This window comes from Canis lupus, chromosome 7 (assembly GCF_011100685.1).
Source record: "Canis lupus familiaris isolate Mischka breed German Shepherd chromosome 7, alternate assembly UU_Cfam_GSD_1.0, whole genome shotgun sequence".
NCBI classification, from domain to species: domain Eukaryota; kingdom Metazoa; phylum Chordata; class Mammalia; order Carnivora; family Canidae; genus Canis; species Canis lupus.
Genome location: NC_049228.1, coordinates 2,546,599 through 2,568,533, shown reverse-complemented (window position 1 = coordinate 2,568,533; position 21,935 = coordinate 2,546,599). Strand labels below are relative to the sequence as shown.

At 46.4% G+C, this 21,935-nt stretch overlaps 1 long non-coding RNA gene across 2 annotated transcripts; it reads right to left on the bottom strand.

Annotated features, from left to right (window-relative positions):
- Positions 1 to 11,234: 11,234 nt before the first annotated feature.
- Positions 11,235 to 20,076, bottom strand: LOC111096854. 2 transcript variants are annotated; one of them, XR_005361558.1, is made up of 4 exons: positions 20,028 to 20,076; positions 12,592 to 12,740; positions 11,717 to 11,829; positions 11,235 to 11,601 (listed from the first exon to the last, which is right to left on the bottom strand). It is a non-coding gene; the product is annotated as an uncharacterized LOC111096854 (long non-coding RNA). The 2 variants fall into 2 exon arrangements; XR_005361557.1 differs by lacking the exon at positions 20,028 to 20,076 and having other exon boundaries at positions 12,592 to 13,468.
- Between the last annotated feature and the right edge of the window lie 1,859 nt (positions 20,077 to 21,935).

Below are 21,935 nucleotides of genomic sequence, written 5' to 3'. Positions count from 1 at the left end.
TTTAAAACTAAAAGTTCAAAGATATGTTCTCCTCTCTTATTTCTTGTCAAAACATGACTTAAGACCCAAAACTAATCTACTTTCAATTTTATTCCATATTTCAGCGCTGTCATAGTACTCAGCAGAGAGTATTGGAATACGATCATTTTTTATTTTGTTGATGTTACCGACAGCTTTATTTCACAAAGCAATCTTATACTATGTCTACCAGTGGCAGGGCACAGAGGTCAAATAGTCTATCCTTACAGGTGGAGAGCTTATTAAATGGCACGTCTATTAAACCCGATGGACAACATAAAGAAACATTCCGGCAAAATACTTTTAACATAGTTCAATGAAGATATGGCTCAAAAGGGTAGTAAATAATTTAAACAGAGACCAATAGGGAATTTGTTATACTTTTTACTAGCATCTTCAAAATTATATTTCAAACAAAGTGGTTAGAATAGGGAGAAACACAAAAGCTGCAGGGAAGAGCCTAAGTTCTATGGCAAATTGCTAAGAAGCGTGGGTGCCTCGACACAAATCCAAACGTTAATAAATCAATAGCTCCATTGCCAAGTTCATTTAAAATAATGTAGGCATAAATAGTGTGTAATTGTGAACTGAAATAACCACCTTTTAAAAATAATCTTCCTGCCCGTCGTTTTTAACTGCCGTTTTGGAAAAACAATTGGTATTTCAGTTCTGTGTGTGATATATTCACAACAGAACATCCCATCTGAGAGAAAAAAAAAAAACTGCATCAGAAAAATAGAGTTAAAATAATGTGGAAATGGAAGGGGGTGAGGGATGGGCTACGTGGAGGATGAGGATGAAGGAGGGCTATGTAAGCGCTGAATCACCAAGTTCTACTCCTGCGACCAATATTATGCTGTATGTTAACTAACTAGAATTTAAATAAAAAATGGGGGGAAAAATAAAATACAAAAATCTAAAATAATTAAATAATATGGAAAATATGTGTTTAAGTTCTCAGAAGCTATTCGATGGGAAAACCTAAGGTGATTACAAAGGACCAGGCGGAAAAAGCATTTCGTAATGCGTAGCTGGGGTTTTTCTTTTCTGATATTTCTGGTAACTCTGATGATCAAAAATGACACCCCTCAGCATTTTAATCACAGCGTTTCCTCCTGCATTATCCTGAACCACATTTACGAAAAAGACAAGAGAGAAGGAAAGAGGGACGTGAAACCCATGAGAGAGAGCTCGATTTCTTATTCTTGTGTGCAAGCTGTGCTTTTCAGACCAAAATAACAAACCAGGTCAGTACTTTTAATAAGTTCATCATAAACACTGTATCTCTTCATCTTGCGATTGGGCACCTGGTCTGTCACCAGGAGCCTAAAGCGCTTGATTAAGGGTTATTAGTAGATTTGCTGGTAGGATAATTAATAAGACACAGAAACATAAAACATGAGTTGTTAAAGTTGACAATTACCTTTCCTCACAGCTACACCCGGAATGCACTGTCCTTGCTTCGGCATGCAGTAAATCATCGACCTAAATGTATTTGCACCCAATCATTTTTTAAAGTCACAATCTTTGTAGTGTCAACTTGTCAAGGGTCAAAGGGAAGAACAGGCAAGATTCCCAAATCAATCTGCTTGTAGAAACTGTCTCATTTCATTTCAAATTACCTGCTGTGGTTGAAGCCGGCTATGGACAAACTGCCTTCCTCCATAAACCATGACAGTCCAGGTCGAACTTATGTGATCATTCATAAGGGGCAAGTCATGCCGGTTCTGTCATTAACTACTTTTAAACGGCTGTGCAGGGTTAAGTGATCTTGCAGGGCAGCCACAGATATAAATACTGTTTGGACAGTTTAATGTCAAGAGACAACTCCTCTGGGATTAAAACTATGTAACCCAATAGAACAGTTGTCGATATAGGGATTAAGGTACTTGGGTATTGTTACTTGGGGTCATGCCTTATACATAGGTTTTCTGGGACGTGACCCTGTAGGGGACTCTGGGCGGCGTCCATCTACATCCTGCAACTCCCAGACAGTGTCCTGAGAATATTAAGAGTAACTTCAGGTATTCAGGGGTCGAGCGCTTCCAGTCGGTGTTCCTAGAGAGCTTATGTTTGTCGTTGTGAGTCTGAAGGCGAGTCACACTGCTGCTGTGGGCAGACTGGCTGCAGCTCCAGGGCCTCAGGCTTGCAGGACCCATGATCAGTCGGGACCTCAAAGGTCTCCTGCTGTCCATAGGATCCGGCAGTCGGGCACAATAACTTGTGCACAGAAGCTCCATGATCTAAGAAGTAAGACTGAACTCATGATCCCATTGCCTTTGTAGAGCTCATTCCTTGAGGCGAATGCCATAATATCTAAAGACAACAAAACCTGTTATTTACCCAGTGCTTCCTATCTATAGGGCACTGTATTAAGTGCTTAGAAGTGTGACCTCACCTAAATCTCACAACAATCCGATGAGAAATCTATTTTTAATTCCACTTTACAGATGAGAAAGCTGGGCACCAGACCTGGTAAAAATTTGCCTCCAGGTGATGATGGAGAAGAGTAACGAACATTGGGTCTGATTCTAGAACTGGCGCTCTCAGCCACGGGGCCATACCACCTCCACTATAATTGTGCCCCCGGTGAGAAATTGTACTTGCTTGACTTATAAAGTATCTATAATATACACCGGCTTAGCTTCCTTTAACATGCATCAGCTGTGTGCAAAAATGGTCCGAATCATTAAAAGAGTTGCTAAGTCGCTTGGAGAGCTAAAGTGAGTTAAATCTAAGCCATGTACAAACGCCTCTGTGTTTGTAGGAAGACTTTCCAGAGGATGTGTGGGCATAGATCATTTTAAGGAAACCTATTTCAAAATCCTCAGTGTCCATATGTTTTCTTTCCTAAAATTCATCCGCCTGAGAGCAGATCATGTCCATGCTAATTTTCCACCACCAATCACACCTGCAACTCTCCAATCTCACTTCAAAGGCCACCCCTCTCCCATCCTAGCCTCTCACCCTGCCCCCTGGGGGAGGGGGGATCCTCCATGTCACCAGAAACTTTATCAGGCCCCTGAAATTTCCTCCCCGAATCATCCCTTGAAGAGATGCATTTAAACCGAAAGTTTTCTATTTCTAAAACTCACCTATCAAATGTGATTTATTTATTGGCGTTCCATCAATTTCTAATGCTACCTCAATATTCAGGAAGGAAAATGTTAATCTTTAGAACCCTATAGTCATAGGATGTTTGAAAAGAATTTTCAATTCCCATATCCAGTCTTGTAGCAGAAAATTGTATGGTAGTGGTAAGGCTCTCAAAAATAACGGTATTTCATTAGGATAAAATTCTTTGGAGCAAAGAGAATGGAAATGCAATTTTGAGAAGGAAAAAAGAACAATGCTACATAAGAGTTTACATGTTTTTTAGGTGGAGGCTAGTAAGTATAAAATCACCTGATATTTATATTCCCCTGGATACATTCAAACCAAAGTTTCTCAACGTCGGCATTGTTGACATTTTGGGCTAGACAATTAATTCTTGGTTGTGGGCTGCGTTATAGGATGCTGAGCAGCATTCCTGCTCCGGGCGCACACACACACGCACACAGAGTTGTGACCAACAGACACCGCCCGGTGTCTCCTGTCGAGGGCAGAACTGCTGCTGGTGGAGAACTCCTAAGTAAGGCATATGAGACTTGTACATTTAAAAAAAAATTTTTTTAAGATTTTATTTATTTATCCATGAAAGACACAGGGAGAGAGGCAGAGACACAGGCAGAGGGAGAAGCAGGCTCCACACAGGGAGCACGACGTGGGACTCGATCCCAGGACCCCGGGGTCACGCCCTGGGCCAGAGGCAGACACTAAACCGCTGAGCCCCCCAGGGATCCCCATAACCACCAGTTTAAAAGAAGCAATAGCAACCATGACCATGTGTTACTCTTCAAAAATTTTGAAGTGAAACATCTTTTAAATCACAAGCATAAACGGAGAAGGCCAAATTTAGAAGAGCACGATGGATTCCCTAGAGGTGTGGAGACCAAAAGGTCACAGGTCACGTTGTTTTCCTCCTGAATCTGTTGTAGTTCTGCGTAATGTATTTATCAATGCCAAAGGTGAATTTATAGATTGTTTTATTTTTAAATTTTTTTAAAGATTTTATTTTTCAGAGATTTTATTTTTTTTTAATTTTTTTATTAAGGGCAGCCCGGGTAGCTCAGCGGTTTAGTGCCTGCTTTCAGCCTGGGACGTGATCCTAGAGACCCAGGATCGAGTCCCACATCGGGCTCCCTGCATGGGATGAGGTCTGCTTCTCCTTCTGCCTGTGTTTCTGCCTCTTTCTCTCTCTGTGTGTCTCTCATGAATAAATAAATAAATCTTTTAAAAAATCTTTTTTTAAAATCTTTTAAAAAGATTTAAAATCTTTAAAAAATCTTTTAAAAAACATATCTTTAAAAAAATATGTTTTATTGATTTGGTTGACAGAGAGAGAGAGCAAGCCAGAGAGCACAAGCTGAGGGAGCAGCAGAGGGAGAGAGGGGAAAAGCAGACTCCCCAATGAGCAGCGAGCACAGAGCCCTACATGGAACTCGATCGATCCCAGGACTCCGGGGTCATGACCCGAGCCAAAGGCAGATGCTTAACTGACTGAGCCACCCAGCATCCCTAAAGATTTTATTTTTAAGTATTAGAGATTACTTAAAAGTATCCAATGTGGGGCTTGAACTCACAGCCCCCAGATCAAGAGTTACATGCTGTTCTGACTGAACCAGCTGGGCGCCCCACAAATTTATTTTATTATAATCATCTGTCTTGGTACAAACTTACGAGTCTAGAGAGGTGTAGAGCTCACAGGACTGAAATTTCCCACAGGCTTAATGTCCCACCACGAGCCACACCAGGAGACAGGCTGGCGAAGTGACTGAACCACCTATCAGAGTGCGACAGGAAGCGCAGCCTCTAACAAACTCAATGATAATCATCGTGTTAACATATATTACTGTCGCTACACTGTCGCTCAGATAAGGCGATTGTGCGACATCAGATACTTGCGATTATAACCCTCAAGTATCAACTCAATATCCAAGTCTGAGTTACAACCGTTTTATTGGGCATCTTTAATGATTCTTTAAAACAACCCAACCAAGCCAAAAATAGAGGAAAGAAGTTCATAATGGCAAAACTAGGAAATGCACAGAGGCAAAACCAAGAAGACAACATTACCCAGAATCTCAATCACCCAGAGATAACAAAACTATAATTTTGGGGGGGCACCTGGGCAGCTCAGTTGGTTAAGCATCTGATTTTTTTTTTTAAGATTTTATTTATTTATTCATGAGAGAGACAGAGAGAGGCAGAGACACAGGCAGAGGGAGAAGCAGGCCCCATGCAGGGAGCCTGACCTGGGACTCAACCCTGGGACTCCAGGATCAGGCCCTGAGCCAAAGGCAGATGCTAAACCGCTGAGCTACCTGGGCTGCTCTAAGCATCTGATTCTTGATTTTGGCTTGGGTCATGATCACGAGATTGTGGGGTCGAGCTCTGTGTGCAACCACTCAGCCCAGAATCTACTTGAGATTCTCTCTCACCTTCTCCCTCTGCCCCTCCCCCTGTTTGCATACACTCGCTGTCTAGATAGGTAGGTAGGTAGATAGATAGATTTGAAAAATCTATAATTTTATTGTACATAATCTTTTGAAACTCTGTATATTAGCATTGGTAACTCTGGCTCTGTACCAACCCCTGTTTTTCACCTCATAAACCCTACAGCTGGTCCTTTTTTTACTGGTACTCCAGTGATAATGCCCCCAAGACATGCTGTCTCTTCTGACTTTTCCAAGCTTTGAGTTGGGTGGGGGCGTGCATTACCATTCCGGCTTATAAGCAAGGAGGCCCAAAGAGGTAAGTGACACAAACCCCAAGTCCAGTGCTCTTCCCCTTAAGCCACGCAGCTTCCAAAATCAAAAATAGCGACAGCAGTTTAAGCATGCCGCATCCCTCGGTTTGGGCTGAGCTGCCCATGGAAGAAGAGTTTCCTACATTTGATCTTACTTAAGAAGGATCAGCTAGCCAAGGCTGCATTTGATATCAAAATCTTTAAGAAAAACAAAAACAAAAACAGGGATCCTGGGGTGGCTCAGTGGTTGAGCGCCTGCCTTCAGCTCAGGGCATGACCCCGGGGTCCCGGGATAGAGTCCCGCACCGGGATTCCCACAGGGAGCCTGCTTTTCCCTCTGCCTGTGTCTCTGCCTCTTTCTGTGTGTGTCTCTCATGAATAAATACATAAAATCTTAATTAATTAATTAATTACCAAAGTCAGGAACTCCATCAATGGACATTCAGGGCAATCCTTCCACCAAGTGCTAGCGGGCTGTGACAAGCTGGAGCTGAGTTCCCGCACTTGTGCGAACCAGGCAACCTGGGCCATCGGAAAATTCGCCGCGTGGCCGCGGGATTGGCTACGCACCAACAACAGCTTGGAGACAGGAGCGTTGCTCCGAGGAGCGGAGGAGAGTACAACGCGGGCGGGTGCTCCCCTGCCCAGCAAGCAGAACAAAGGAGCCGTCACGGTGGGGAGACACAGGGCAGTCACACAGCCAGCCGACACACACTCCGGGGCCACCGGCGTGCCAGGCAGGGTTCTAGACTCCGGGGATGCCGGGGTGGCACGCACGAGGCAGCCGGGTGCAGGGGGCCGAATGCGTCAAATACGGCGTCCCGGGCCACCAGGCCTATGTGGACATGAGTGCTCCTACCCCTCACTGCCCGACAGGGCAGGGTGTATCACCTCCGAGCCTCAGTTTCCTCTATTATAAAATGAAGGACATAGCCTGAAATTCGGTCACATATCTAAAATGCGTGAGACACAGGAGCCCAACAAATGTCATTCGTGGAAGCTAATCTTGCCTAAGAGCGCATCGTGTTCAAGGCCCTGCTAGTCACGTCACATGCATCAGCTCATCTAATCCTCACAGGTTGGGGGCACCTGGGGGGCCCAGTCAGTTCAGCGTCGGCCTCTTGATTTCGGCTCACATCACGATCCTGGCATCAAGCCCCACATCAGGCTCCTCCCTGGGCGTGGGGCCTGCTTGAGATTCTCTCTCTCCCTCTCCCTCTGTCCCTCCCACTCCTCCCCCCCCAGCACACACACACTCTCTCTCAAAAAAAGAAAATAATGTTCCTCATGGTTAGTATAATACAGCTACTCCGGGATGATGAAACTGAGGCACAGTAACACTCGTCCAACCACACACAACTGTCAATCGTCAGAGTCAATATTCAAACCCAGGTAATTTGTCCCCAGAGCGGGTGCTCATAAGACACTGAACCACACCACACCTCATTTCTCCTCCCCTCTCGCAGTTTTCAGTCCAAGTTCTGAAGGAGAGGAAGGAAGAATCTGAAGGGCACCCAAAATATCTGCACACCACCCTCAGGATTCCATGTCCGGTGGCTTTGCATCTACGCTTGCTCTCCACTTGGCATTCACAGCTTCCCTCTGGTCTGTTGCTTCTGAATAGGGCCTTGAATTCAAATCCCCCCCAACCCCCCTCTCATTAACTAGCAGACCTAGAGTTCTTGACTGAAGCAGCAACTTCATCAGTATTGAAAATGTCGGCTATTTCCATTCCAAGAACATGAGGTACGGTGCCCATGGTAGGAGCAGCTAAATGCCAGATCAATGCTTATAATTCTTTTTTTTTTTTAAATAAAATTCAGTGCATAGTCAGTCAAAATCCCTGCTTTTTTTACACACAGAATCTTAATAATTATACATGGCACATGATAGCCATGTATAATGACTCAGCTGTCCCTCTGAGCTTCGGTTTCAGGGGACGACAGGCTGTCCTTGGAGATGGCCTTCCCCAAGGCTTTCCAAGTGAATCCGAAAGATATTTCAAAGCTAGGGTAATCACATAATTTACTCTCAAACCTGACACTCTACAGAGCAAAAGTGGGTGCTAGTAATAATTATACTGGGACAACGGGTCTGAATTGGGGCTGTCCTGGGCCAACCAGAGTGCACAGTTATCTCTCAGCTCCATTGTCTCTGAATTGGCTTCCTTCCCAGGACCCCCCCTCCCTGTCTGGTGGGAGGGTGGGTCAGCTTTACTGATGGTTCAACATTCCGTTTACCACACGCTTTCGTCACATGGGCCCCAACTGGCTTGACCCGGGTTGAGTGCCCAACCTTGATCCAATCACTGTAGCCGGGAAATGGAATGTGAGAGATTGGCTCCGCCAAGTTCAGAGAGTAGAGTGGCTTCATGTGAAACCTGGCAAGAGGAGCTGACCATTCCCTCTACGGCAGATAGACTCTGCTGGTGGTCACCGTGAGCCTGTGCTCTGGTGTCATGCATAATCCCTTCCCTTTGAGGATAAGCACACCTTGTGACTTGCTTCTAGCCAATAGAACAGGGCAAAGGTGACAGGACATACATAATTATGGCCGATAAGATTGTAGCGCCCATCTTGCTGAAGTCTTTTCTTTCCCTTGATGGCTGGATCAAGCTAACTGCCAGGCTGAGGCCCTGTGTGCCACAGAACCTTAGGATTCTGACCCCGAATACAGTGTAGGACACACCAGCTGGGTGTCCTACAATTCAATTCAATTCAATTCCAACATTGTCCATCTGGAGACAGTGGCTTATCCCACAGGTTAGGGGTTCAGTCCTACAAGATTGCCCCTTACCCCCACTTCTGACACCAATCGCAAGTCCAGGTTGTCACTTGTCACCAACAAGCTATAGATTGGAGGTTTTAATGACCCCCTCCTTGGGCTTAATTAATATGCTAGAGTGGCTCACGGAACTCAGAGAACATTTTACTTACTAGATTCATTATAAAAGGATGTAATTTAGGAACAGCCACGTGGAAGAGACTATGGGGAAGGGGGTGGAGCCTCCATGCTCTCTCCCAGCATGCCACTTTCCCAAATCTCCACATACCAACCGGGAAGTTCTCTGATCTGAACCCCATCCTTCTGATGTTTTGTAGAGGTTTCATTAAATAGCCATGATGAATTAAACCATTGGCCATTGGCAATTGATGGATTCAACCTCCAGTCTTCTCTCCTGGGAGGTCAGAGGGTGGCACTGAAGGTTCTAACCATCTAATCGCACAGTTGAGTCCCCTGGCAACCAGCCTCGATCCTTAGGTGCAGTAAAAAAGTCACCTCGTCACATAACAATAGACGTCTTTAAGTCTTTCATCACTTAGGAAATTTCAATGGAGACAGAAACTCTGTGCCAGGAACAGGGATTAAGGCCAATATTTATTTGTTATCATAAATCACAATATCACAGACCTCTAGAAACTGAGGCTAGTTTCCAAACAACAACTGGCAAGAAAATCAGACTTTGCATCCAGCAACCTGCAAGAACTTTGTTTTGTTCTAAAGATTTTATTTATTCATGAGAGACACAGAGAGAGAGGCAGAGACACAGACAGGGGGAGAAGGAGGCTCCACGCCGGGAGCCTGATGTGGGACTCGATCCAAGGACCCAGGATCACACCCTGAGCTGAAGGCAGCTGCTCAACCACTGAGCCACCCAGTGGCTCAGAGGAAATGGGGCTAGCCTCGAACAACTATCAATAGCCCGCAAGGAACTGAGTCCTGCCACCAGTCATGCTAATTTGAAAAGAGATGCTTTTCCCAGTCAAGTCTCAGATGAGTCCGAGCCCCGGTCACCACTTTGTAGCCTTTTGGAGAATCCAGCTAAGCTGTGCTTGAACTCTTAACCCGCAGAAATCGTGAGACGTGTGTTTTGAGCCACTAAATTTGTGATAATATTTTCATGCAGCATCCACAACAGTAAGAATGGAGCACTGATGTCACAGAAATGGGGAAAGGATCTTGGCTGATAAAAACCCCAATTCCAGCACAATTACAGATAATGATTAAATATTTGGTATTTCTGTTGTGATGTTTACCTCAACAGAGCACAAATAGCAAATTATTTATGCTGTAGGTTATTAGAAAATGAATTCACTTAACCATTATGTTTTACCACCAAAAACACATTAAGAAAAAACCCAAATGTTCATCTTGAATATGTAAATTTTCAATAGTCAATAAATACTTCAAAAAATCTAGGAAAAAACTTTAATATTTGATTTTCAAACATTCATATCAGAAATTATAGTGGTCATCTAATAATTGTATATAAAACAGACTGCAATCAGTATTTTATGCTCCAATAGGATTAACTGAAAATAAAGAAAATGGAAAAGAACATAACAATAATAAAATTTTATTTTATTTTTTTAATAATAAAATTTTAAAGCAATTTAATAACAGCATGTATAACATTAAAAGTAATCTATATTATTAGAGTACATGTTGACTTGTTCCAGTAAAACACAATATTTTAAAGAATAGTGTTTTCAATTTATATATATAGGAAAGTCACAAGTCATAAATACACTTGATGAATTTTTAAGTCTGATGAACTCTTTTTTTAAAAGATTTTTGAAAATTTATTTGAGAGAGAGAGAGAGCAGAGTGAACAAGAGAGAACACGAGTTGTGGGGAGAAGGGTAGAGGGAAAGAGAGCAGACGTGGGACTGGATCCCAGGATGGTGGGATCATGACCTGAGCCAAAGGCAGATTTAACTGACTGAGCCACCCAGGCACCCTTGATGAACTTTTAAAAGTAAAAATATTCATGTAACTACCAGCCTCATTATGCCCAACCAAATACAATCTACATAAATACCCAGAAGCGAACAAAGGCCAAAAACCTACTAATGTAGATGTTTGATGTAGAGAGCCCCCATTCTTCTCTGGCAACCCCACTTGTCAACTCAAAGGCAGTTTTTCAAGAAGGATGAAGAGGCAAAAATTATAAAAGCAAAAAATTAGAATATATAATATATATATTTCTGTTTATTTCAATATATGTAACATATTATATGTATATACTATATGTACATACATAATATATATGTAAACATCTAATATATGCACATACATATTATGTGTACATATATGTAATTATATGTATCATATATGTAAATACATGTAGATAGTGCATATTTAAATATATACATAGAATCTATATATATAGATGTATATGTGTGTATATACTATATAAGTATATAGTATATATAAATATGTAATATATGTACATATATGTAAATATGTAATATATGTACATACAATGTGTATCTATTAAGTACATATATGTATATATGTAAATATATGTATATACTGAATTTAAATATATGTAAATCTATATAGTATAAATATATATTCTTCTCCAATTATATATCAACTCCTATGTGTACATATATGTGCAAGCCCACATGCATATATTATACACAGGAAGGAAGCACACCCAACAATGATTATCTCTGGGTAGTGGAATTGTTTCTTTCTTCTCCTCCTTAGGGTCTTCTGTACTTTCCAATTATTTCATAATGAGCGATTATTTCTAGAATCAGGACAAAAGCGCACTTTTTTAAATGTGGAATTAATCAGGGTCAGTTCAAAATAAAACACCTGTTTTATTTTTTTATTTTTTTATTTTTTTCCAGCTTAAGCTACTGTTCTGTCGTCAGAGGTCCTGGGCCAGGACACCAGAAGGTGCTCTCACGTTTAGCGGGACATACAGGAAGGGGGAAGACAAACTGTGGAGGCAAAGAGAGGAGAGGGTGGCTGCCGCAGGCTCAGAAGCATCTCAGTGTGAGCCCGAGGAGGGAGGGGTTGGGAGAGAGGGGTGTTCTAGACCAATCTAGTTCCTACCAATCCGCAGCAAGGGAGGAAGCACGACTGGCACCAGGAGGCCCAGGCACGGAAGGTCCCGCAGCCCAGATTACACTTCAGGGGGTGATGCCAACCCACCGGGAGAGGATAGACTGGAGCAAAGCAGAGAAGACAATATGATAAAAGACATTGCTATCCGGCCGTAAAAGACAGTGATGCCTCTAACTGTGCTTTCAACAGATGGTTAAACAGATGGCTAATGGCACGGAAAAATATCACAGTTTAATATTAAAGACAGAGTTACATAAAGAATAATATCTTACTTTATACAAAAAATTCACAGACTGGAAAAATTCTCTTTTTTCTTTTTTGTTTGTTTCAAGTTTTTATTTTTTATTTTATTTATTTATTTTTAGATAAAAAGCTTTTTAAAATATTTTATTTATTTATTCATGAGAGACACAGAGACACAGGCAGAGGGAGAAGCAGGCTCCATGCAGGGAGCCCGACGTGGGACTCGATCCCGGGTCTCCAGGATCATGCCCTGGGCTGAAGGTGGCGCTAAACCACTGAGCCACCTGGGCTGCCCTCAAGTTTTTATTTAAATTCTAGTTAACTTAGAGGGTAGTATTGATTTTAGGAGTACATTTAGTGATTCAGCACTTACATGAAACCTCCAGGGCTCATCCCAACAAGTGTCTCCTTAATTCCCACCACCTACCAGGCCCATCCTCTGCTCATCTCCCTCTGACAACCCTCAGTTTGCTCTCTACAGTTCAGAGTCACTTACGGTTTGTCTCCCTCTCTTTTCTCCCCCCCCTCCTATGTTCTCCTGTTCTGTTTCTGGAATTCCACATATGCGTGAAATACTATGGTGTTTGTCTCTGACTTAGCTCGCTCAGAATAATACACACCAGCTCCATTTATATTGCTGCAAATGGCAGACTGGAAAGGTTCTAGATGTTAATCGTAGTTATCCCCAGGAGGTAAGATGATGGGTGATTTTGTAGTCACTCCTGTATTTTCCAAATTTTCTGCAATGAGCAGATAACATATTTATCATCTGGGAAAAAAAAAACAAATAAATGATAAATAGTATCAACATCCATACACATACGAGACAGGGCCCCACATCTCAGAAGGGCTGAGGATGCTGGAACAGAAACTTAGAAACAGGATCAGAGCAAAGGCCCACCTGTGCGGCGCTAGGGGGCTCAGGACCCCAAGACCAGGCGGAGCAGAGGAGGGGCCAAGTGGAACGGGGCAGGACAGAAGCCCGGGAGCCCAGGGCTCAGGAACTGGGGGTCAGTGGGCCACGGTTAGCACAGGGTTACTAACTGCCCCTCTGTGTCTGGGGGCCGCGCGGGGGCTGACCTTCCGGGTGGAGAAATGGAAAGCCAATGCTAGAAAACTGAGAGGAGTTCCTTGCCCTCTTGACACCTAGATGACTCCCCCGGATGGGCCCAGCCTTCTCGGCTCCTACCCATGGGCGGCCGCACGTGCTGGAGGAAACTTCACAATCCCACAGATCTGCCCTCTAATTTCACGGTCCCTGACCTCAGCGGGCCTCTGCACCAGGCTGGCTTCTCCTTTTCCTCTTCCACCTGTTCAGCAGGTTCTCCCAACCTATAGCTTCCTTTCCAAATCCTATCACTTCCCCTGACACCGTCGAACAGATGGCCTTGCCTCCTCCTCTTTTTTTATTAAACATTTTTTTTTTAAAGATTTCATGTATTCTTTTGAGAAAGAGAGAGAGAGAAAGCTCAACGCGGGGCTCAATCCCAAGACCCTGGGATCATGACCTAAACCGAAGGCAGCCGCTTAACCATCTGAACCACCCAGGCACCTTCCCTCCTCCTTTTCTTGGAAACCAGGCAAGGGCCAGAACTCTCAGTTCTCAATCCCCCTGCCCCCCCAGACCGCCAGCCCTCCAGCCCAGCGTTATCTGCATCTTCTTACCTTCCCTCCAAGCTTTGCTGTGTGCCAGGCACCATGCACATGGGGCAAGGACACAAATCAGGCACACTCCTGGCTTGCAGAAAGCTTGCTTTTCCTCTTCCTCCCCCATCCTCTTGTCCAAGGTCAAATATTGGATCTGGCCTTCAAGAGCATCCCCTCCCAAATCCTCCGGCCATGCCCTTTTATCTCTAATCTCCTCTTTTCAACTGCCTCTTCTTTCAGCATAAAAACAGACTCAAGAATTTCCATTCTGTTAAATTCGAAAACATTCTCTTAGCCCTCTCCAGCACACTTCCACACTTGCCCCCAACCCTCCACGCCAACATTACTGAAAATGCGAGTGTCCCATGCCCACATCCCCGCCCTGTGAGCTGACCTCTACCCTCATGGAGCCTCTCAACTGTGTGGTAGCAGAGGCCACTTTGGAGACGTGGTTAAATCCAAAGGACACCCTCTAGCCTTCTCTGATTTGATGAAGATAGGGAAGTGCCCTCTTCTATCGCATCAGATATTTCTCCCCACTCTCTGTTTCTTCAAACTCCTTCCTTTGGCCTCCAACTCACTTTCTAGTCTCATCCCTTTCTAGATTCCTTTTTGGACACCCCTCCTCCTGCCTCATAAACATCAGCATTCACCTAGGCTCTGCCCTTGGCTGCCTTCTCCTACCTCTTGTAAGTTCCCCTTGGTAAACACATCCAGACATATAACTTCAACTGCTACCTACACACAGATTATTCCCCCAAACACATTCCTAGGCCAGAATCTCCCATGAACTCAGGGCAGTACAGCGGGGTCACATCATATCCATGTTTGACTTCAGTGAATTCAGATATACTCATTCATTAAGGTTTTTTTTTTTTTTTTTTTTTTAGAGAGAAATAAAACAGTATAAATAGCCCAGGCCCTTCCATAAAACGAGGGCCTGGCCTGTAGTGAACGTTGTTACTCCGTGGTTTCCTTGGACATCTCATTCCGTAAATGCCTCTGCAATGGTGAACACCAGCCAGAGTCTAGTGTTTCAAGATACTCCAGGCCCCGAACACAAGCCAACTGCTTCATCTCATGTTCAACTAAAGCGCTGGAGCAAAAGCCAATGCAATGGCTCCTTAAGACATTCAAGTATAACTTATGCAACGTTCATCTCATACCTTAACTTAATCTTAGGAAGGCGGAAGATCTAAAGTCAGCGAGAAGGTGAAACTCAAGTATACTAAGAATTGTTCCCTGGGAAATCCCTTGAATTGCTCATGGCACGCAAGGTTGATACATATAACCCTACACAATAATATCAGCATATACGGTAATGTCCAAAATATTTTTGATATTGGGGGCACCTAGCTGCCTCAGTAAGTAGACCACGCGACTCTTGATCTTGGGGTTGTGAGTTTGAGTCCATGTAGGGGGTAAAGTTTCCTTAAAAAAAAAAGAGAGAGAGAGGGAGAGAAAGAGTATGTAACGTATTTGTAGCTGACTACCAGTTGAGATAGCGCACATTTTCAGTCCTTGCTGTAGGAAAAATGCCGTGTTGAATTACACAAGTAAATTAAGTTATAGTCACACATGATATGATTTTACTGTATAATCAGTGCACCTTGGCTCCCCTTGAGAAGGTTCCAGAAAAGCTTCCCAGTGAAGAGTGGCCTGAGAGGATGTTCGGCAGAGGAGTTGGCCTGGTAAACCAACTGCGGTCAGCTTACTGTGGCCCCGCTACAGCACCAGGCCCCTCTTTGGTCCTCTACCAGTGTGACTGAATTAAGCTGAAGCACTACATAGAAAGGTCTGGAAGGCTGAAAAAACACAGGTTTTGACAGAAAATACCAAGTGACTTCAGCATTGCGTAAGTGTAAAATGTTGAGTCAGGGACAAGGGGATGGGACGGGCAGGTAAGAAGTGTTTGAAGATGGTCTGAACAGGTAGGGAGGGCCTACGGGTCTCGTACATCCCCAGGTGCTAGGCTACGAAGACTATAAGGTCTTATGTGCTAAGCTAAGAACTTGAAATTTTGTTCTAGAACTTCTGGGAAGCGTTAGCACTGTTTCCAGAGCTGCGGTGAGGAGAGAGGGTTGGCACTTTGCGTGGGGGACGATGGGGAGAGCACAGATCGCTGTGGGAAGAGGGTGTGGACAAGGACACCCTCTAGGAAGCTAGGAAGCCGTGAGGCTCCCTTACGGGGGAAATAAAGACGAGGCTGTTGAAGCCTCGGGCAGTTTTAAGGAAAGTCACCTTAAATGAAAACATTTGAACACCACATCCAGTAAACTGGTGATGTGCTGCTTTGCTGAGATTAAAATCATAAAGTTTCTCTCTGCATTAAATGTCACCACATCTTAACACATTCTTGTGTTGTCTCTGCATAAATGTCCTTCCTTCTCATTCTTCACCCCAGCCCTCCTGCTGGTCAGTGCCCGCCTTCTGGCAGGTAGCACACCCCCCCACCCCCCACTTTGACGCCCTCCTCCACCCTCTCCTCTGGCTCCTTTCACTTAGAGCCATGAATGCTCATTCCCACGGCTGCATTTCTTCCTTCTTGAGCTTCCCTGAGCTTCCCTGAGGCCTCCAGAGCCTGGTGCCCTGCCCCCTCTGCTGCCAGCCTCTCCTTTCTCTCTTGCCCGCCGCCTAATGTCACAAAAGAGCAGCCGGTACTCAGTGCCTCACCACCCACTCCCCCCATGGACGCCACATGGTCTGGTCTTGAGCCTCCCGGGGTCTGTCCTCCGAGGGCCTCACTCTCTAGGGGGACAGGGCATGCTCGCAAACAGCACCCCAAGGCTGAGTCGAACAACACAAATAAAGAGCGGGGGGGTGGGGGTGGGGGGCAGGAGGCAGGGGGACAGGCAGGTATTAGAGCCAAAGACAGCAAAGGACCTGGTGGCCCACCTGGGCCTGGAAGACGTGCCGCCCTGTTCTCAGAAGTGACAAATGAAGCAAAAACAGGGAATGGGTTTCCCCAGCAGCAGAAAAGTCCAAACAGTGAGCCCAGGGTGCAAGTGGGGCCTGTCGGGGTGCACCGGCCCATGCCCTGGTCCCTTGGCCCTGCTCCCACGCAGCTGCGGGTGCCGGCGCCTTGAGCTGAGCGGCGGTCCCTGAGGTGCCCACACCAACCCCGAGCAAAGGCCGGCTGCTCCGTGGAGGTCCCATCCCTCTTCTTCAGTTTCCACAAAAGAGGAAAGGATGCAACCCGGAAAGAAGAGCAGGCACGAGGGGATTTTAATAAATGATGACCTGGAGGGAATCAGGAAATGGAGACAGGGATTGAAAACATATATTTGGGGTTAGAAAACATGTTTCTCTAGATGGGAAGAAGGGTATGTAAAAGAAGTTGTCATTGAAAAAAAATTAATTAATTAAAAAAAAAAAAGAAGAAGAAGAAGTTGTCATTGAAAAAGAAGCTGGAGGCAGCCCGGGGGGCTCAGCGGTTTAGCGCCGCCTTCCGCCCAGGATGTGATCCTGGAGTCCCGGGATCGAGTCCGGCATCAGGCTCCCTGCATGGGGCCTGCTTCTCCCTCTGCCTGTGTCTCTCAGGAATAAATAAATAAAATCTTTAAGAAAAAAGAAAAAGAAGCTGGAAATGCGATTGGGGCCTGGAACACCACGCTAAGGTTGTGGGGGGTGGTTTTTCCTGGTGGGGATGGGGTGTGCGTGGTTATTTCCAGGCATTGAAAAAGCATCGATGGTTATTGGATGAGACAAATGCCAAGCACGACTGAGAGTTTAGGAAACAACAACGACAAAAAAGACTGAGGCCGCACCGAGCAAAACAGACCAGGCAGGGAACTCCTCAAAGTACAAGAAATCGCTGGTCAGACGGTGACCTTCGGAGACCGATCGAGGTGGGACGGTTCTCTCTCCGCTGCCAGAAGCTGAGGTCGGAGGCAGAACGAGGCCTTGGCCCGTGGGAGAAGCGGGGACCGCTTTTTGTGGGAGGACAGGAGGGTAAGACGGAGATTTCTAGTGAAGGACGGTGGGAGGAAGGAAGGTCATCATAGCCTCTAGGAACAGAATCCTTGGTGAGCGGCGCAGCCTTACTGGCTATTGAAATAGTGAAATGCTCTTATCTCAGCTGGTAAATAGTCACTACACCAACCCCCTCCCGGGCCACTGCCAGCACCAATCCCTGAGCCGCTCCCAAGTTCCAGCAACCACGACCTCGGGCTTGACCCACAGAGGGCTTCCAGAACCTCCTACGTCATATTATGGTCCACGTCCTCTGTGCAGGCTGGTTGATACCTGTGCCGTACCGATGGGTAAGTATTCGGGGGCGGCTGGGCCACCCGGGAGCCCCTGAGGGCCGGGCCGTGGGCTGGGACCCTCCCGTGGAGCCGCTGTGTCCAAGGCCGCCCGCCGCTCCGTCCCCTGTTGGGCTCCCAGTATGCGGCACGCGACAGTCAGCAGCCAATGGGAGGTTGGGCAATTATCAGCATTCTCAGTAATCATTTTACTTCTTTTTTTTATCCTGCTCTGGGCAACCACGAAATTTTAAGCAAAAGTAAACATTAAAAAAAAAAAAAAGAGTCGCTAACTCGGATTTGCCCTTGGATTACTCTACATTTCACCAAATCACAAAAGAGATTAGGGAGCTTCCATTTGACCCAGAAAAAAAAAAAAGTATAAAGCCAAAGTGGACAGTGACAGTCTAATCTATTTATAACCATCCTCTTAAGAGACGCTGAATTTTGTAAAAGGCTGAATGCTTCAGGAAAAAGCCAACTCTGGCAGGAAGTAAATAGATATAAGTGGCTTGTGCTTGCTCGCTTGCTCATTTAGCAAAGTATTCTGAAGCAACTTTGTCCAATGAAGAAAAATATCGGACTTTTGATATTTATCCTCGAAATATAGGCATTCTTTAAACTGTACAATAGGTAAGTCTGGGCTATCAATTTTGGGGTGAATTGATTGCCCAGACTAAATCGCAGAAAAGCACTTGGAAGGGGCGGGAAAAAGAGTGCGGCAATTTCCCTATAAGTTAATCTCCGATCACCACATGACCCAGTGATCTCGCCCCTAGGCATGGACCCCAAAGAATCGAAAACAGGTCTTTCCAATTAATAACCTGTACCTGCACATTCATAACAGCGTGACGCACAACAGCCCAAAGGTGGAAACCATTCAAAGGTCCCCTAACAGGCAGCTGGGGACCCGGCTGGGCTGCGGCCCTTGTGTAGGCCGCCGCCGGGGAGGGAACCTGGGGGCCCAGGCCGAGCCTGGGGGCCACCGACGCCCAGAAAGCAGGGAGCCAGGGCCTGCGGGAAGGAGACACAGGGCCTGGGGTGCCTTTGGGGTGACGATCTGCTCTGGAACGACAGCATGACGGTGGAGGCGCGGCCCCGCGAGGCTACTGACCGCCGCTGAGCTGCACCCCTGGTTGCAGGGGGCATCTGGGTGCTGGGGGGGGGGGCAGCGACTCTGGGTGCTGGCTCAGGCCTTGCAGCCAGGGTCGTGGGATGGGCCCTCGGGCTCCCAGCTCGGTGCGAGCACTCGCTCTCAAATAAATAAATAAATCTTTTAAAACAATAAAGTAAAATAAAATAATAAAATAAAATAAAATAAAATAATAAAATAAAATAAAAAAATAGTTAAGTTGAAAGGCGCCTGGACCATGTGACTATTGGTCCCCGGGGCCTCAATCCCGGTCCCACGGTGGCTGTAGAGAATATTTACATAAAAATAACTTACAGAATAATCTAGAAAAAATACAATGGTTAGCCTGACGCATCTTGTCATGGATCCTGTGCCACAACTTGTACAAAGGAGCGAGAGGAGATGGATGACTGGGCCGGGAGAGCCTAGGACGCCGGGTCCCCCAGCAGCCTCCCTGGGGGAGCACCAGGCCCCTCCAGCGCACCCGCCTCCGGCCCTGCCTCCCCCGCAGGCAGCAGCACTTCCTCCCCAGCTGGCTTTCTCTTTTTGTTTTTTCCAACAAGTCTCTAATTAGGTTTTTTTAGTCTTCAATATTTAACTGCTCTCATGTCACTGAAAAGACTCTTTTCCTGACACTTGATGTAAAGGAACTAAGGACAAACTACGTTGCGCTCATAAAAATAAGTCATTGTTCCACCCAGCCAGAAAATGGGCCAGCTCACTTTTTATTTATTTATTTTTTTTTTTTCCAGCTCACTTTTTAAGTGGAAGCTTGTAAAGAGCTCCAGGCCAAAGCTTCAGGTAAAAAAAAAAAAAAAAGAAAAGACCAAAACCAAACCGATCTGACAGCCACAGAGGACAACCATAGGCCAGTCGGGCAGCCGGGTGACCTGCTCTGGAGACGCGGAGGGTGGGAAGAGGGCAGGGAGGGGGGATGGCTCTCTGTGCACCCAGCCCATCGCCAAAATGACCCCAGAGCTTTCCCCGCTTTCAATGTCAGTCGCCTTCATATGTGAGCACTGTAAATACTTACGTCGTGACAATTGTGCATGACCTGGGATAGAAACATCTCGCTTCTTGCCTGTGGAAGAGATGGAAAATTCTCTGACACACGCACATACACACAAACATTCAATTTTAGATTTCCTATAGATTTCTGAGTCAAAAACAACATCTAAGGCTGCTATTTTAAAACCAAATCACAGAATTCTTTTTTTATGACAGGAAACTATCCTAACAATGACACCTTATTTCCTGAAAACGACAAGAAAATGCCACATATTTCCACATTGACTTTACCAGACCCCGAAGGCTCCGAATCCTACGTCTCAGTCACACAGATGTGTATGGCATATGGCATTTGAAACTAAGCACGTTTTCTATTCCGAGGTCATGCTCGGTGTCTAGGAAATACATGAAATTTTGGGCAAACTGAAATATGTAAAAAAATATTAACGCCTGAGAATGGTTAATATTAATTTTAACTGAGATATCGCTGTTGGATAACTGTAAGGCTCTCAAAAACCATTTAATCTAATTTTGTCTTATGAATGTCTGTTTTTTTTTTAAGAGTTTATTTATTTATTCCTGAGAGACACAGAGAGAGAAGCAGAGACACAGGCAGAGGGAGAAGCAGGCTCCATGCAGGGAGCCCGACGCGGGACTCAATCCCAGGACCCCGGGGTCACGGCCTGGGCCCAAGGCAGATGCTCACTTGCCGAGCCCCGGGGAGCCTGTCTTAGGAATCCCAACACCCCGAACAAAGCTGCCAGCCTTGGGATACATGGTATCATCCGTTTTCCTTCCTGGTTTAGAAGCAGCAGTAAAGGGACAGTAAAGGGACAAGAGACTCAGACTCTTCCGTGGTCGCCGAAGTCTTGAGATGGTTTAAACTAAACTGGAAGGAGAAAAGACAAGGCCTAAGGGATCGTGACCCAAGCGAGTTCCCCGGAGCCCCTGTGGCACCCGGTGGTCCCTTGCTTGCGGCCCACGGCCAGTTGTGCCCGGCCACTCTCCGCCCCTGGAGTCACAGAGCTGCCATCAGTTCCCTGCTCTCCTTCCTTTTTTTTTTTTTTTAAGATTTTATTTATTTATTCATGATAGACATAGAGAGAGATAGAGAGAGGCAGAGACCCAGGCAGAGGGAGAAGCAGGCTCCCTGCAGGGAGCCCAACAGGGGGCTCCATCCCGGGACCCTGGGGTCATGACCTGGGCCCAAGGCAGGTGTGAACCCCTGAATCCCCCAGCGATCCCCCCTCCTTTAACCCGTGCCCCGGAGCTTCCTGGCTCCTTCTCCGGGTCACCTGGTTAACATTCCACAGACGCGTCGGCCTAGCTGGTCTGGCCAGTCCTGCTACAGGCAGGGCCCGCGGGGCCCGGACGGCCGTGGCTTGGGGCAAGAGCCCCGGTTCACCAAGGCGGCGGGACTTTGCAGAGGCTGCTGCCCCCACAGCGGCGGAAAGCCCGTTTGGCCAGCCTTGGTGTCCTTGTCCGCCTTCTGGTGTGAGGGAGGGTCCCGGTCCCTCGGCGGAGGCTGAGCAGGCCGACCCCACGGAGCCCCCAGGTGCGGCTGCAGAGGAGGGAGGGCCCCGCGGTCCCCCCGGCCGCGTGAGCCAGCAGCCTGTCCCGGGCCGGCAGAGAAGGCCTGGGGTGCCACTGCGGCTCCCAAGCCCCGATGTCATCTGTGAACTGGGACGACAGGGCCGGCACCGGCATCTCCAAGGTTAAAACCAACAGCGCTCGGGCGAGCTCGGGGCCCTTTCCCGACACTGATGGGGCTACCTGGCTCCCACGGGCCCCCCACTGGGCAGCTCCCCGCTCCACGGAGGGGGCCCTGGGGACACACTGGGGGCGCTTCACGCCTCGAGGACAGGGGAAGCCAGGGCGGACCCCGAGCTCCGGGGCTGCGCCAAGCCACAGGCGGGTCTGGCCGAGAGGGCCC